This window comes from Brassica napus (assembly GCF_020379485.1).
Source record: "Brassica napus cultivar Da-Ae chromosome C9 unlocalized genomic scaffold, Da-Ae chrC09_Random_2, whole genome shotgun sequence".
Classification (NCBI taxonomy): domain Eukaryota; kingdom Viridiplantae; phylum Streptophyta; class Magnoliopsida; order Brassicales; family Brassicaceae; genus Brassica; species Brassica napus.
This window is the reverse complement of record NW_026014374.1, coordinates 22,501-35,800: the sequence shown is the minus strand read 5'-3', so window position 1 is coordinate 35,800 and position 13,300 is coordinate 22,501. Positions and strand designations below refer to the sequence as shown.

At 43.3% G+C, this 13,300-nt stretch overlaps 2 non-coding genes and 2 pseudogenes across 3 annotated transcripts in view; 3 read left to right on the top strand and 1 right to left on the bottom strand.

Moving 5' to 3' along the window:
• The first annotated feature begins 3,940 nt into the window (after positions 1 to 3,940).
• LOC125595056 lies at positions 3,941 to 5,786 on the top strand (annotated as a pseudogene).
• Positions 5,787 to 7,891: 2,105 nt separating this feature from the next.
• The window catches only part of LOC125595059, a 7,221-nt pseudogene continuing 1,812 nt past the window's right edge, over positions 7,892 to 13,300 (top strand). The window contains exons 1-2 of the transcript XR_007330078.1: positions 7,892 to 8,150; positions 12,902 to 13,300. The exon at positions 12,902 to 13,300 is cut by the window's right edge and continues 1,812 nt beyond it. The product of XR_007330078.1 is annotated as an NAD(P)H-quinone oxidoreductase subunit K, chloroplastic-like (transcript). The remainder of the gene's footprint in view (positions 8,151 to 12,901) is intronic.
• On the bottom strand, positions 9,519 to 9,591 carry TRNAF-GAA. The gene has a single exon. It is a non-coding gene; the product is annotated as a tRNA-Phe (tRNA).
• TRNAT-UGU lies at positions 11,152 to 11,224 on the top strand. The gene has a single exon. It is a non-coding gene; the product is annotated as a tRNA-Thr (tRNA).

The window sequence follows — 13,300 nt, the reverse complement described above, 5'->3', positions numbered from 1 at the left end:
CCTCCCCCTTCTCTCTCTCTTGCCCCCTTTCCCTTTCTTCGCTCCCTTCTCCCCTTTTTCTCCCCCCTGTTCCCTCCTCCCCCCTTTTTTCCTCCCATGCCTTCGTTTCTTCTTCTCCCCCTCCTTTTTTTCCTTTTCCCCTTCCCCTCTTTTCCCCCCTCCCTTCCTTCTTTCCTGTCCCCTCCTCCCCCCGTCTCCATCTCTTTTTCCCCCTTCTTTTTCCCTTGCCCTCTACCTCTCTTTCTTTTTTCCTGTCCTCCCCCCTCCCCCCCTCTCCCCCCCCGTTCTTCTCTCTCCTTCCTCTGCCCCCCTTTCCTTCTTGACCCCTCCCACTCCGCTTCTTGTCTCCCCCTTTCTTGCTTTCCCCCCCCCTCCGTTTCCACTTTCTTTTTTTGCCTCTTTCTTTTTGCTCCGTCTCCCCCCCCCTTCCCTCCCCCTCCCTCTCGGCCCTTTCCCTTTCCTTTTCCCCGTGTCGTCCCTCTCTTTTTTGGGCGGCCCTCTTCTTCTGTCCTCTTCCTCCTGCCCTTCTTTTCCCTTCCCCCCTTTCATCCCTTGTCCTTCCCCCGTCCTGGCTTACCCCGCCCGCTCCTTCCTTCCTGTTCTTTCCTCCTCCCCCTCTCCCCCCCCTTTGCTTCTCCTTTCCCCCCCCCCCGCTTTCCCCCTCCCTTTTTTTTCTTCCTCGCCCCTCTCCTCTTCCCCTCTCTTCCCTTCTTTTTCTGTTTTTTCCGTCTCTCTCCTTCCCCTCCACGCCCTCTCCTCCCTCTGTCCTTGTCCCCCTTGCTTCCTCCCTGCTTTCTCCCGACCTCCTTCACTGCACCTCTCTTTTTCCCATTCCTCCCTTCGTACGGCTCCTAGTTGCGCCGGTCCCCTTTCGCTTCTTCTCGTTCCATCCCATCCCCTCTCCCCCCCCCTTCGGCCCTCCCTTCTTTCCTCCACTTTCTTTTCCCCCCCTCTCCCCTCTTCCCCTCCCCCCCCCCGGTCTCTCTGCCTCTCCTCTTCGCTACCGCTCCCCCTCTGTCCTCCTCGCCGCTCCCCCCCCCCTCCCTTCTCCCCTCCCTCTCCCGGCTCCTTTTCCCTTCTCCCCCCCCTCCCCTTGCTTCCGTTCGCTGTCTCCCTCCGCCCCCATCCTTGCCCCCCCGCTTTCCTCTTTCCTCCCTCCCTCCCCCCCCCTCTCTGCCTCATTCCTCCCCTGCCCCCTGCCCCGTCCCCCCCCCCCCCCCTTCCTCCCTTCTTCCGGCGGCCTCCCAATCCTTGCTCCTGCTCCTTATTCGTCCACGCCCCTGCTCCTCCCTTCTCCTCCCTGCCCCTTAGGGTTTTCTTCTCTTTTTCTACCTTCTCCCCCCCATGCCCTATGTCTCCGCCTCCGGCTGGGCCCCCTTTTCTTCCCCCTTATTCCTCCTCCCCCCCCCGTTTTCTTCCCTCCGGCCTGCCCCTCCCTGGGCCCCATCGCCTGTTCGCAGTTGGGCTTGTCCTTTTTCCCCGTCCCTGCCCGCCCCTTCCCCCCCGCCTCCCCCCCACGCCCATATTTTCCTATCGCATTTCGGGCCCCCCCTCCCCTTTCTTTCCTCCTTTTTTTCCGATTTGACTCTCGCCAGTCGTTTCTCTCCCCCTCTTCCCCCGCTCCCCTCGCTCCCCTTTTTTCCCGGCGCCCGAGTTCTGCCCTTCCTCCCCCCCGGCTTTCCCCTTCCTCTCCTTTTTTGCCCTCTCCTTCTCGATGTTTCTCCGTCCCGTGCTTCCTCCCCCTCACCCGCCGCTCTAGTTCCTGCTCCCTTTGCCCGCTTCTCGGCTCCTTCCTCCCTGCCTGAAGCCCGTCCTCCTTTCGCGCTTGTCCCCGCTTCTAGCTCTTCCCGGTTCTTCGTCCCCGGTTGCTTTCCCCGGGGTCCCGTTCCTCCCCCTGTCTTGGCCTCATTCTCCCCCTCTTCTTTCCCGCCGGCCTTCCCACCGTGCCTCCCCTGCTCCCCGTTCTCCCCCCTTGTCTGCGCCCCCCCCTTGAGCTCCCCGATCCCCGACTCCTCTTTCCCCCCTCATCTCGCGTCCTCCCCCGCCCCCGTGCCTCCGTCCTCTTCCGTTTCTCCCCTTTCCGCGGCCCGCTTCCCCCCCCGTCACCGTCCCCTCTTTCGCTCCGTCACGGCCTTGCCTCCCCTGTTCTCTGTCCTCCTCCCCGCGTTGCCTGCCGGGGTTGCCCGCCGAGGCCCTTCTCGGCCTCTCCTGCGCCCCCTCTTCTTGCGGTGCCCTTTCCTTCGTCATGCCTTCCCCCTTAGGCCCTCCCCCCTTTGGCCCTTCTCGTCTTTTTCCTTCTTTTTCGCCTTTCCCCGCCCCGTCCGCCTTCCCTCTTTCCTTTCACCTGTTTCCGTGCTTTCTCCCTCTTCGGCTCCCCCTCCGCCCCCGTTCTCTCCCCGCCTCCCCTGGTTGAGAGTTCCCATTCTCCTCTCTTTGGTCCATCCCGTCCACCACGTCGCCCCTCCTCCCCGCTCCCCTAGTTTCGGGCTCCCCCCTCGGTTCACCTCCCTCCTCGGGCCGTCCACTTGTTCCCTTTCTCTCTTTCCCTTTCTCCCCTGCGGTTTCCCTGGCCTTTCGTTCCGCCGGCGTGCTCGCCGTCTTCGCCTTCGCGCCCGCCGGGCCTTTGCCCCCCCCGTTCCCCCCCCCTTGCTGCCCCCATGTTAGTCACGACCCTTCTTCCACGGTCTCCTGGGTCCGCCCTCCGCCCTCCCGGTTCTTTCCTGGCCCGGGTTCGCTGTGGTCCTCGTCCTTTGTAACGGTCCCGGCTGGTCTCCATCGGCCCCCCTCGTTCGTCCCGTAGCCCTTCGCCGCCCGCGCCTGTTCTCCGGTGCCCTTGGGTTGCGGATTTCCTGAATGCTGCCAGATTCCGTCTCCTGGTCCCTTCCGGGTATCCTCCTTCCCTTTACTCTTTCCCCCCGCTTTCCCCCCCTTGTAGTCTCTGTTTGGTGCCCTACGTCCTCCCTTCCCCTTTGGACTTTCCTTTTTTGCCTTCCCCCCCCCCCCCCCCGGTTCCGCCCTCCCTTCGGCCTCGCTCCTTCCCCCTTTTCCCCAGGCCTTTCCCCCCCCTCTCCTCCCGGCCGTTTCTTTTCGCCTGCCTTTGATTCGCCCCCTCCATTCCTGTTGTTCTTCTCCTGCTAGCGCACCCCTCATACTTTTTTTCCGGTTGCTCTTTGACTTTTCCCTGGCCCCTCATCTTCCTCCTCCTCCCCCCTCTTGCCCGCCTCCTGTGTCTTCTGTACTCCTCGCTCTGCCACTCTGCGGCTTCCTCTCTGCCCTGCCCCCCACGGGGGGGGGCTTCGCTGGGGCCTACCCGCTCTCCCCCTGCCCCTCTGCCCCCCCCCCTGCTAATGCGCTCGACCTCCTGCCTCATCCCTTCGTTTCTTCGGCCTTGGGAGCCTCCCCCCATGCTTGCCCTTTGCCCCCTCCTCCCCGACTTCCACCACATTTTTTTTCTTCCTCTTCTTTTTTTTTTACCCTCGGTTTTGGTTCGTTGCGCTTGCCCCACGCCTCTTCCTCCTTGCCTTCCTCCACGTGCCCCCCTGCTTGCATCTTCGCTGGGTGGGTCCCCCTGACCTCGCGTGCTCCTCCCCTTTCTCTGCCCCCCCCTGCCTTCTCCGAAGCTCTTTTTCTGTCTCGCCCCTTTGCCCCCCCCCCCCCTTTTTCTTCTGCGCCTCCTCCATCCCCTTCGGCTCCAGCGGTTTACCCTGCACCCCCCCCCCTGGGCCGTCTTGCCCCCTTGGTCCGGTCTGGCTGTAGCTTTCCCGGGCACGGCTCCTCCCCCCTGTCTGGTGGTCCGGGTCGGCTCGCTTGGTCAAGCCTTTCCTGGACTTGTGCCAGTCAAGCCCTCTCGGAAACCACCGCGTATCGGCTGTGCTCTGAGCGCGCCGAGGGTTCAAGCGGGGTGGACGTGGTTGCTCGGGAACTCCTCTACGTGTTCCAGTCGGCGGCGCGCCTCTTCGGACGCCTTTTTCACTGTCCTTGGGCACTGTTGCTATTTCGGTCGGCTTCTCCTCCCCCATCTTCCCTCCCATCACTCCGCGGCTTTTCGACTTAGATCCCACCTATCTATTTGAACCAGGCCTTAAAGTCGTAGCTTTTGCCCCTTCTCGGTGGGGGAAAAATCGGACTCTTCGGTGGGGCTGGCGTGGGTCCCGTTAAACCCCTCTCTTTGTGGGGGCATGATCCAACCTTGCCAAAGCTCCTGGTGGTGTCTCGTATGGGGCGTGGCGCACGAAACTCGTGACGGAAATGACTTTACATGGAATGAAAGAATCTGGGTCATTAATGAACTAAAACCGCGGACTCCAAAGTAGCCCTAGTCTACGTCAGATGAATGAACCGCCGGGAGCTCGTATGAGAGTTGGTCTGACTGCCTTAACTATGCAGAATATTTCCGAGATGTTAATGAGCAAGACGTACTTCTATTTATCGACAATATCTTCCGTTTTGTACAAGCAGGATCCGAGGTATCCGCTTTATTGGGTAGAATGCCTTCTGCTGTGGGTTACCAACCCACCCTTAGTACCGAAATGGTTCTTTACAAGAAAGAATTACTTCTACGAAAAAAGGGTCCATAACCTCTATTCAAGCAGTTTATGTACCTGCAGACGATTTGACTGACCCTGCTCCTGCCACCACATTTGCACATTTAGATGCGACTACCGTACTATCAAGAGGATTAGCTGCTAAAGGTATCTATCCAGCGGTAGATCCTTTAGATTCAACGTCAACTATGCTACACCTCGAATCGTTGGCGAGGAACATTATGAAACTGCGCAACAAGTAAAGCAACTTTACAACGTTACAAGGAGCTTCAGGACATTATAGCTATCCTGGGGTTGGACGAATTATCCGAAGAGGATCGCTTAACCGTCGCAAGAGCACGAAAGATTGAGCGTTTCTTATCACAACCTTTTTTCGTAGCAGAAGTATTTACAGGTTCTCCGGGAAAATATGTTGGGCTAGCGGAAACAATTAGAGGGTTTAATTTGATCCTTTCCGGAGAAATTGATTCTCTTCCTGAACAGGCCTTTTACTTAGTGGGTAACATCGATGAAGCTACTGCGAAGGCTACGAACTTAGAAATGGAGAGTAAATTGAAGAAATGACCTTAAATCTTTGTGTACTGACTCCGAATCGAATTGTTTGGGATTCAGAAGTAAAAGAAATCATTTTATCTACTAATAGTGGACAAATTGGCGTATTACCAAATCACGCGCCGATTGCCACAGCTGTTGATATAGGTATTTTGAAAATACGCCTTAATAACCAATGGTTAACAATGGCTCTGATGGGCGGTTTTGCTAGAATAGGCAATAATGAAATTACTATTTTAGTAAATGATGCAGAGAAGAATAGTGACATTGATCCACAAGAAGCTCAGCAAACTCTTGAAATAGCAGAGGCGAACTTGAGAAAAGCTGAAGGCAAGAGACAAACAATTGAGGCTAATCTAGCTCTCAGACGAGCTCGGACACGCGTCGAGGCTCTCAATACGATTTGATTTTGTAACTAGCTGACGTATAAAAAATAGGATCCAAAAGCGAGAAAAAAAAAAAAAAAAGCTGGCTACAAAAACTTATTAGACACCATTGATCATGGTGTCTAATAAGTTATACCTACTATTGGATTTGAACCAATGACTCCTGCCGTATGAAAGCAATACTCTAACCACTGAGTTAAGTAGGTTATTTATCATCGTAAAGAGAAGGCACGGGGATACTTATCACATCGATAGGATTATAAATCCAATATTATTTCTAAGCAATACCAATAAACAACGAGATGAAAGAGATATAATGTTCGATCATAAATATTATCTTGACAAGAAATTATCTACATGATAAGATAAGATAAAATGTGGATCATAAACACAAGGGCTATAGCTCAGTTAGGTAGAGCACCTCGTTTACACGTGCGCCAAAGTTTTTCAGAGGAGTCCATCACGCAATCAAACCAATTGATTGATCTTATTAATAAATCGATGTCTTACTCCATGACTTTTTTTTAGGAAAAAGAGGAGAACAATAGCCTGACATTAGGTCCTATTAAAGTACCCCATTTCGGTAGGGAATTAATAGAACCCATCATTGATTTGAGATATTGATAGGGTGAATACCCAGTCTACTTAATGCTAGGCAGAATGAGTATAAGGAACTCAAAAATGATCTTTTCGTCCTATGAACCTTAAGGTGTAGCAAGTTTCATATTTGATTTTTTAATCAGGATGTTAGAGACTATATTTAACTTAAGTTGATCTAGACCAAAAGCAAACCTACGTCAAGAGAACCCTTCTTTGAAACACTTTGGTAGTTATTCTGTATTGTATTAGAATTAAAAAATAATCAATCAGAGTACTTGGAACCATTTCTTATCTTTTTTTTTAAGAAAAAATATGGTAGACTAACTGATCTTTCTATCAGTTAATGAAAGAGCCCAATGCAAAAAAAATGCATGTTGGGTCTTTGAAAGAGTTCGAATCATTTTGATAATAATAAGTTCGAGCTCTTTTACCGAGCAGGTCTACGGTTCGAATCCGTATAGCCCTAACTAATAAATTTATTCTAATAAATGACATTCAAATCCAAATAATTGGATAATTTTTGACTTTTTATTGTATTCTTTATTTCTAACTGGTTACTTTCAATTTGTTGGTTCATAAAAAAACTCCCAGACCCTAAACCATAAGTCCTGGGGGTCGTTCAGAATAAAACGGAAAACCAAATTTGATTTCATTTGATTTCAGTGGATCCAATCACTATCTATAGATATATCTAGATAGATACTTATAATTTAGAATAAACGTTTTTATTCATTCATTTTCATAGTCGTAAGTGGATTTTTGATACGTCATAATTTTAAAAACGAAGATATTTTTATCAATTGTTTTATTTTTAAATAAAACATAAAGCAAATTTAAGAAACAGAAATAAAAAAAATTACTAGTTATTAATCATATTAATATTATATTATTAATATGAGAAACTATTAGTAATAGAAACATGGAAATATTAAGTAATAAGTGTACTGAAAATAAGATTACAATCAATAAATCTTAAAAGGAGACGTCTACCACAGCAACCAAACGAAAATAAATGATTCGATTAACCTGAATTTTTGTTTTGACGCAAGAGTTATATATACCTTGCCCAATCCACTCCGATTGGAATTGACTAAGCGGGTATTTTTTCCACATTCATAGGAGTTCGTCTATGTTTCTGCTTTACGAATATGATATTTTCTGGGCATTTTTAATAATATCAAGTGCTATTCCTGTTTTGGCATTTCTAATTTCCGGGGTTTTATCTCCAATTACGAAGGGGCCGGAGAAACTTTCTAGTTATGAATCAGGTATAGAACCGATCGGGGATGCTTGGTTACAATTTAGAATCCGTTATTATATGTTTGCTCTAGTTTTTGTTGTTTTTGATGTTGAAACCGTTTTTCTGTATCCGTGGGCAATGAGTTTCGATGTACTAGGGGTATCCGCTTTTATAGAAGCTTTCATTTTCGTGCTTATCCTAATTCTTGGTTTAGTTTATGCATGGCGAAAAGGAGCGTTGGAATGGTCTTAGTTCGTTTCCTGAATACTTGTACAATAACAATAAAAAAAAAGTAAAAAAAAACCATTGAAACAATTATGAATTCCATTAAGTTTCCCGTACTTGATCGAACAACAAAAAACTCAGTTATTTCAACTACGTTAAATGATCTTTCAAATTGGTCAAGACTTTCCAGCCTATGGCCGCTTCTTTATGGTACCAGTTGTTGTTTTATTGAATTTGCCTCATTAATAGGCTCCCGATTTGACTTTGATCGTTATGGGCTAGTACCAAGATCAAGTCCTAGACAGGCGGACCTTATTTTAACAGCAGGTACAGTAACAATGAAAATGGCTCCTTCTTTAGTGAGATTATATGAACAAATGCCTGAACCAAAGTATGTTATTGCTATGGGAGCGTGTACAATTACAGGGGGGATGTTCAGTACCGATTCTTATAGTACTGTTCGAGGGGTTGATAAGCTAATTCCTGTAGATGTCTATTTGCCGGGTTGTCCACCTAAACCAGAGGCTGTTATAGACGCTATAACAAAGCTTCGTAAGAAAATAGCTAGAGAAATCTATAAGGATCGAATTAGACCTCAACGGGGTAATCGGTGTTTTACTACCAATCACAAGTTTTTTGTTGTACGCAGTACACAGACTGGAAATTATGATCAAGAATTACTCTATCCACCATCATCTACTTCAGAGATCTCTACTGAAACATTTTTTAAATACAAAAGCCCAGTATCTTCCCACGAATTAGTGAATTAGGGAGGATTTGAGAGAATAAGAAAAAAATCTTCATAAATTAGAACTCATGGTAAATGTGAAATACTTAAATTTATATAAAAAGGTGTGGGGGAAATAAAAAAGATGCAGGGCACTTTGTCCGTTTGGCTAGCCAAACGCGGGCTGGTTCATAGATCGTTGGGCTTCGATTACCAAGGAATAGAGACTTTACAAATAAAGCCCGAAGATTGGCATTCTATTGCTGTAATTTTATATGTATATGGTTACAATTATTTACGTTCCCAATGTGCCTATGATGTGGCACCAGGTGGCCTCTTAGCCAGTGTGTATCATCTTACGAGAATAGAATATGGTGTCAATCAAGCGGAAGAAGTTTGCATAAAAGTATTTACTCACAGGAGTAATCCCAGAATTCCATCTGTTTTCTGGGTTTGGAAAAGTACGGATTTTCAAGAACGGGAATCTTATGATATGTTAGGAATCACTTATGATAGCCATCCGCGGCTGAAACGGATCTTAATGCCCGAAAGTTGGATAGGGTGGCCTTTACGTAAGGATTATATTGCCCCCAATTTTTATGAAATACAAGATGCTTATTGAATGATAAAAAATTTGAATGATAAAAATGAGTCTTAGTTTCTACAACTACGGACCTTCGCGGAATATTTTGAATTCGAGTCGTTTTTAGATCAAACAAACAGAAGAATTAAGGTCTTATTCATATTATTATAGATAGCTTAATCTCCAATTTGAAAGATACTTTTTTCCTAAAAGCCGAGCCAATAGGATGAACTAAAAAAAAAAAAAAGAGTTCTGCATTATGAACTTTGTATCGCGCACATAACTTAGTCAACTTTAGTCACATAACTGGGAATGAATAAATAAGATTGGAAAGCAATACAATAAATGGGGGGGTTAAAATTCTATTTCTATTGTATCTAATCTAATGAATCTTGGGGGTATTTCTGCCCTTCAACGATAGATACTATAGATAGATATAGATAGATAGATATAGATCTTTTTTTTTTTACTTTTTTTTATTCTTTCAACCAGAACTTTCCTTTCGAATATGTATTAGGTATAAAGTCTTATACATTTTTTTTGAACGGATGGATCCACAACATGAACAAAAAAGAGAGGGGGATAAAGGATTATTGCACTTTTTTTACTAAAGATACGTTTAATTTGAAGACTATAAACTTATCAAAATTAATCAATCCTATGCCAAGAACCAGATTTGAACTGGTGACACGAGGATTTTCAGTCCTCTGCTCTACCAACTGAGCTATCCCGGCCATTACCGAAGTATCATTCTCATTTTATGAGATGACTTAGGTCTATGTCAATTAAAAGAAACGCAAAAGTAGTAAATGAAAAAAGTTTTGGACCGGGAATTTATTGGATCTTCGAAAAGAAGACTTTCTAAGTTTTAGAATGAAAAATTATTTAGATTCGAAATAATTCAAATCGATAGTTCTTTCTCATTTGTATATGTATGATATATCCCACAAGACTTGTATATAATAAGAAAAGAAATTCGAGTTTGTAAAAGTGTCGGATGAATGAAAAAAGATCAATGAATTCTTGAATAACTAAAAAAAGGGTAAGGTGTCAAACAGACTTTTTTAGGGAGTAGGGTTGGGGATAGAGGGACTTGAACCCTCACGATTTTAAAAGTCAACGGATTTTCATCTTACTATAAATTTCATTGTTGTCAGTATTGACATGTAGAATGGGACTCTATCTTTATTCTCGTCCGATTAATAAGTTCCACCAAGGATCTATCAGACTATGAAGTGAATCGTTTGATTCAACACAAGGGATTGAACTCCATTTGTTAGAACAGCTTCCATTGAGTCTCTGCACCTATCCCGCTTTCTAAACTCTGGTTTGTTCGCGTAACCCAGGATTTGGCTCAGGATTGCCCATTGTTAATTCCAGGGTTTCTCTGAATTTGAAAGTTATCACTTAGTAGGTTTCCATACCAAGGCTCAATCCAATTAAGTCCGTAGCGTCTACCAATTCCGCCATATCCCCCTTTTGCTTTGAGATTAGGATCTCATTATGATGTCTTTCCACTTTTTCTTATGACGAAACCTTGGAATTCATTACATACAGATACTTATTTTATTTCTTTGGTATCTTCTTGCATTTTTTTTAGCCCCATCCATATTGATTTAGTTTAATCAACAAAGATTCTATCATTTTTGTATTTGCAATTCAATATGGTTATATATTAGAGAACATATATATGTTCTTCCTTTTCTCATCGTTGTCTTCAATTTTAAGAAATAGTCGAACGGTCGATTCGTTTTTTTTACTTCCATGAAAAGAAATTTATGATCATTATTGAAACTTAGAATTCTACAATGTGCAATGTAAAAAGATTATAAGTCTACTTCGTAGATTTGAAATTCGAATAATTCTAAAAAAGTATATTCGAAATGAATATTCGAATATTCATTCTAATAATTTAATTCTATAAAATAATAAAGAATATAAAAAGAGAAAAAGTATCAAATAATAATAATTGCATGAGGTTAGAACAAAAAAACCAAGAATTTCAAATCAGATATCATTTAACTTTAAAAAAAAAGCTTTCCGGTCTAATTAAAATTTTCTTATTTAGAAACTCATGAAATCAAAATTAGAAAGTCGATATATTGCTATATTATATTAATTCATTAAGGTTTTGTTTTATTTATTTAATGATAGTCACTATTTATTTGAGCTATATTCTGTTCTAGAATATCGAAAATATGATGAATTCTAAATAGATAAGGAAAAATATGAATAGAATAGTTAATTAATACGATCTAGTAGTTTAGTGAATTTGTATACACTATTTTAGTTGAGCCCGCTTAGCTCAGAGGTTAGAGCATCGCATTTGTAATGCGATGGTCATCGGTTCGATTCCGATAGCCGGCTTTTACATAGTTTTTCATTTTTTTTACATGATTTTTAATGTACTTTCAAAAAAAAATAAGATTGAAAAGACTTCTTTCACCTTTTTCCAAGAGTTACCACGCCATTTATATTATGTCATATAAACTTCCATATAGGAATATATATTGGGGTAAAAGGGTTAGATCTTGGCAAAATAAATGAAGAAAATAAAGGAAAATTTTTGTGATTTATTGATTTATATATATTGTATATACAATAAAAAAATCTGTATATTGAGAGAATATATCTTCTGACTCTTTGTATTCCAATAGTTTATTGGAGTGGATTTTACGTTATTTATCATTATCATTTAGTTCAGTTTTAATTTTGTTTAGTTTTTGTACAATTTCAATAAAAAAAGGAGTCTTTATGTCACGTTACCGAGGGCCTCGTTTTAAAAAAATACGCCGTCTGGGGGCTTTACCGGGACTAACTAGTAAAAGGCCTAGGGCAGGAAGCGATCTTAGAAACCAATCACGCTCCGGAAAAAAATCTCAATATCGTATTCGTTTAGAAGAAAAACAAAAATTGCGTTTTCATTATGGTCTTACAGAACGCCAATTACTTAAATATGTTCGTATCGCCGGAAAAGCTAAGGGGTCAACGGGTCAAGTTTTATTACAATTACTTGAAATGCGTTTGGATAACATCCTTTTTCGGTTGGGTATGGCTTTGACTATTCCTCAAGCGCGCCAATTAGTTAACCATGGGCATATTTTAGTTAATGGTCGTATAGTTGATATACCAAGTTATCGATGCAAACCCCGAGATATTATTACAGTGAAGGATGAACAAAACTCTAGAACTTTGGTTCAAAATCTTCTTGAGTCATCTGCCCCCGAGGAATTGCCAAACCATCTGACTCTTCACACATTCCAATATGAAGGGTTAGTCAATCAAATAATAGATAGGAAATGCGTCGGTTTGAAAATAAATGAATTGCTTGTCGTAGAATATTACTCTCGCCAGACTTAAAAAACCTAAGTGAAGTAAAAAAAAATCACTAAAAACAAGAGTTCGGACAACTCCCCTTTGCCCGCTTTTTTGATTAAAACTAAAAAGGGACAAGGTAAGGGATTTTGTCGGGGAATCTTTTTCCTATTCATGTATCATAGATTGGTAGGGAGGTTTGGATCCCTTGTTTGCTCTTCCCAGCATTTTCCATAGCAAAGAAATGTAGATTTTATATCTAGAAAAATTGGAAGTAGATAGAATATTTTTTTATAAAAAACGAGTCCGCTTTTATGTTAGTTCGTACTATAAAATTCCTTTGTTTGTGAGAAAATTTTCTCACAAAAGAAAAGTTAAAGGAAATAAAAAGAGTTATAGAATGGATTACTACCTATGCCAAGATCGCGTATAAATGGAAATTTTATTGATAAAACCTTTACAATTGTAGCCGATATCTTATTACGAGTCATTCCGACAACTTCCGGAGAAAAAGAGGCATTTACTTATTACAGAGATGGTGCGATTTGATTATCATTATCATTTTTTTCTATTTCTCACCGATTTGGAATAGAAAAAAATGAGTATTGAAAAAAATCTACGCTTTTGAAGGTGAAGTTTATAATATAAAAAAGCAATCCCTTCTGTCATGTATCCACGATTAGTGCAGCCTTAGATGCTTCAATTATGAATTCTAGTATTGAGCAAAAGGTTTTTTACCTACGGTTCCCGTATTACAGATCAATCCTACTAGACTAATACAATATACGAATAGGAGGCACAGGGGAAGAAGCACTACGCCGAGAAATCAACAACACGAAAACTTTCTTCAAAAAGATTCCTTTTCTTTCTTCTTCTTTGGGATTGGGACTAATTAAAATGGTTGGAACAATAAACATCCATCTCGTCCGTACTTTGGATACCCGTATAACCATTGAAGACTGTTGAAGTGACTAATTCCTGGAAATTTAGGGGCGTTGAGAACAAAGAAATTGTTAGAGTTTCCTTTTTTATTTTTATCTAGTATGAATATGAATCCACTTGGTAGTAAGAAAAGATCTTTTACAAGAAGGTTGGCTAGGGATTTCTTGTAAAAACATTAGCCCCGCT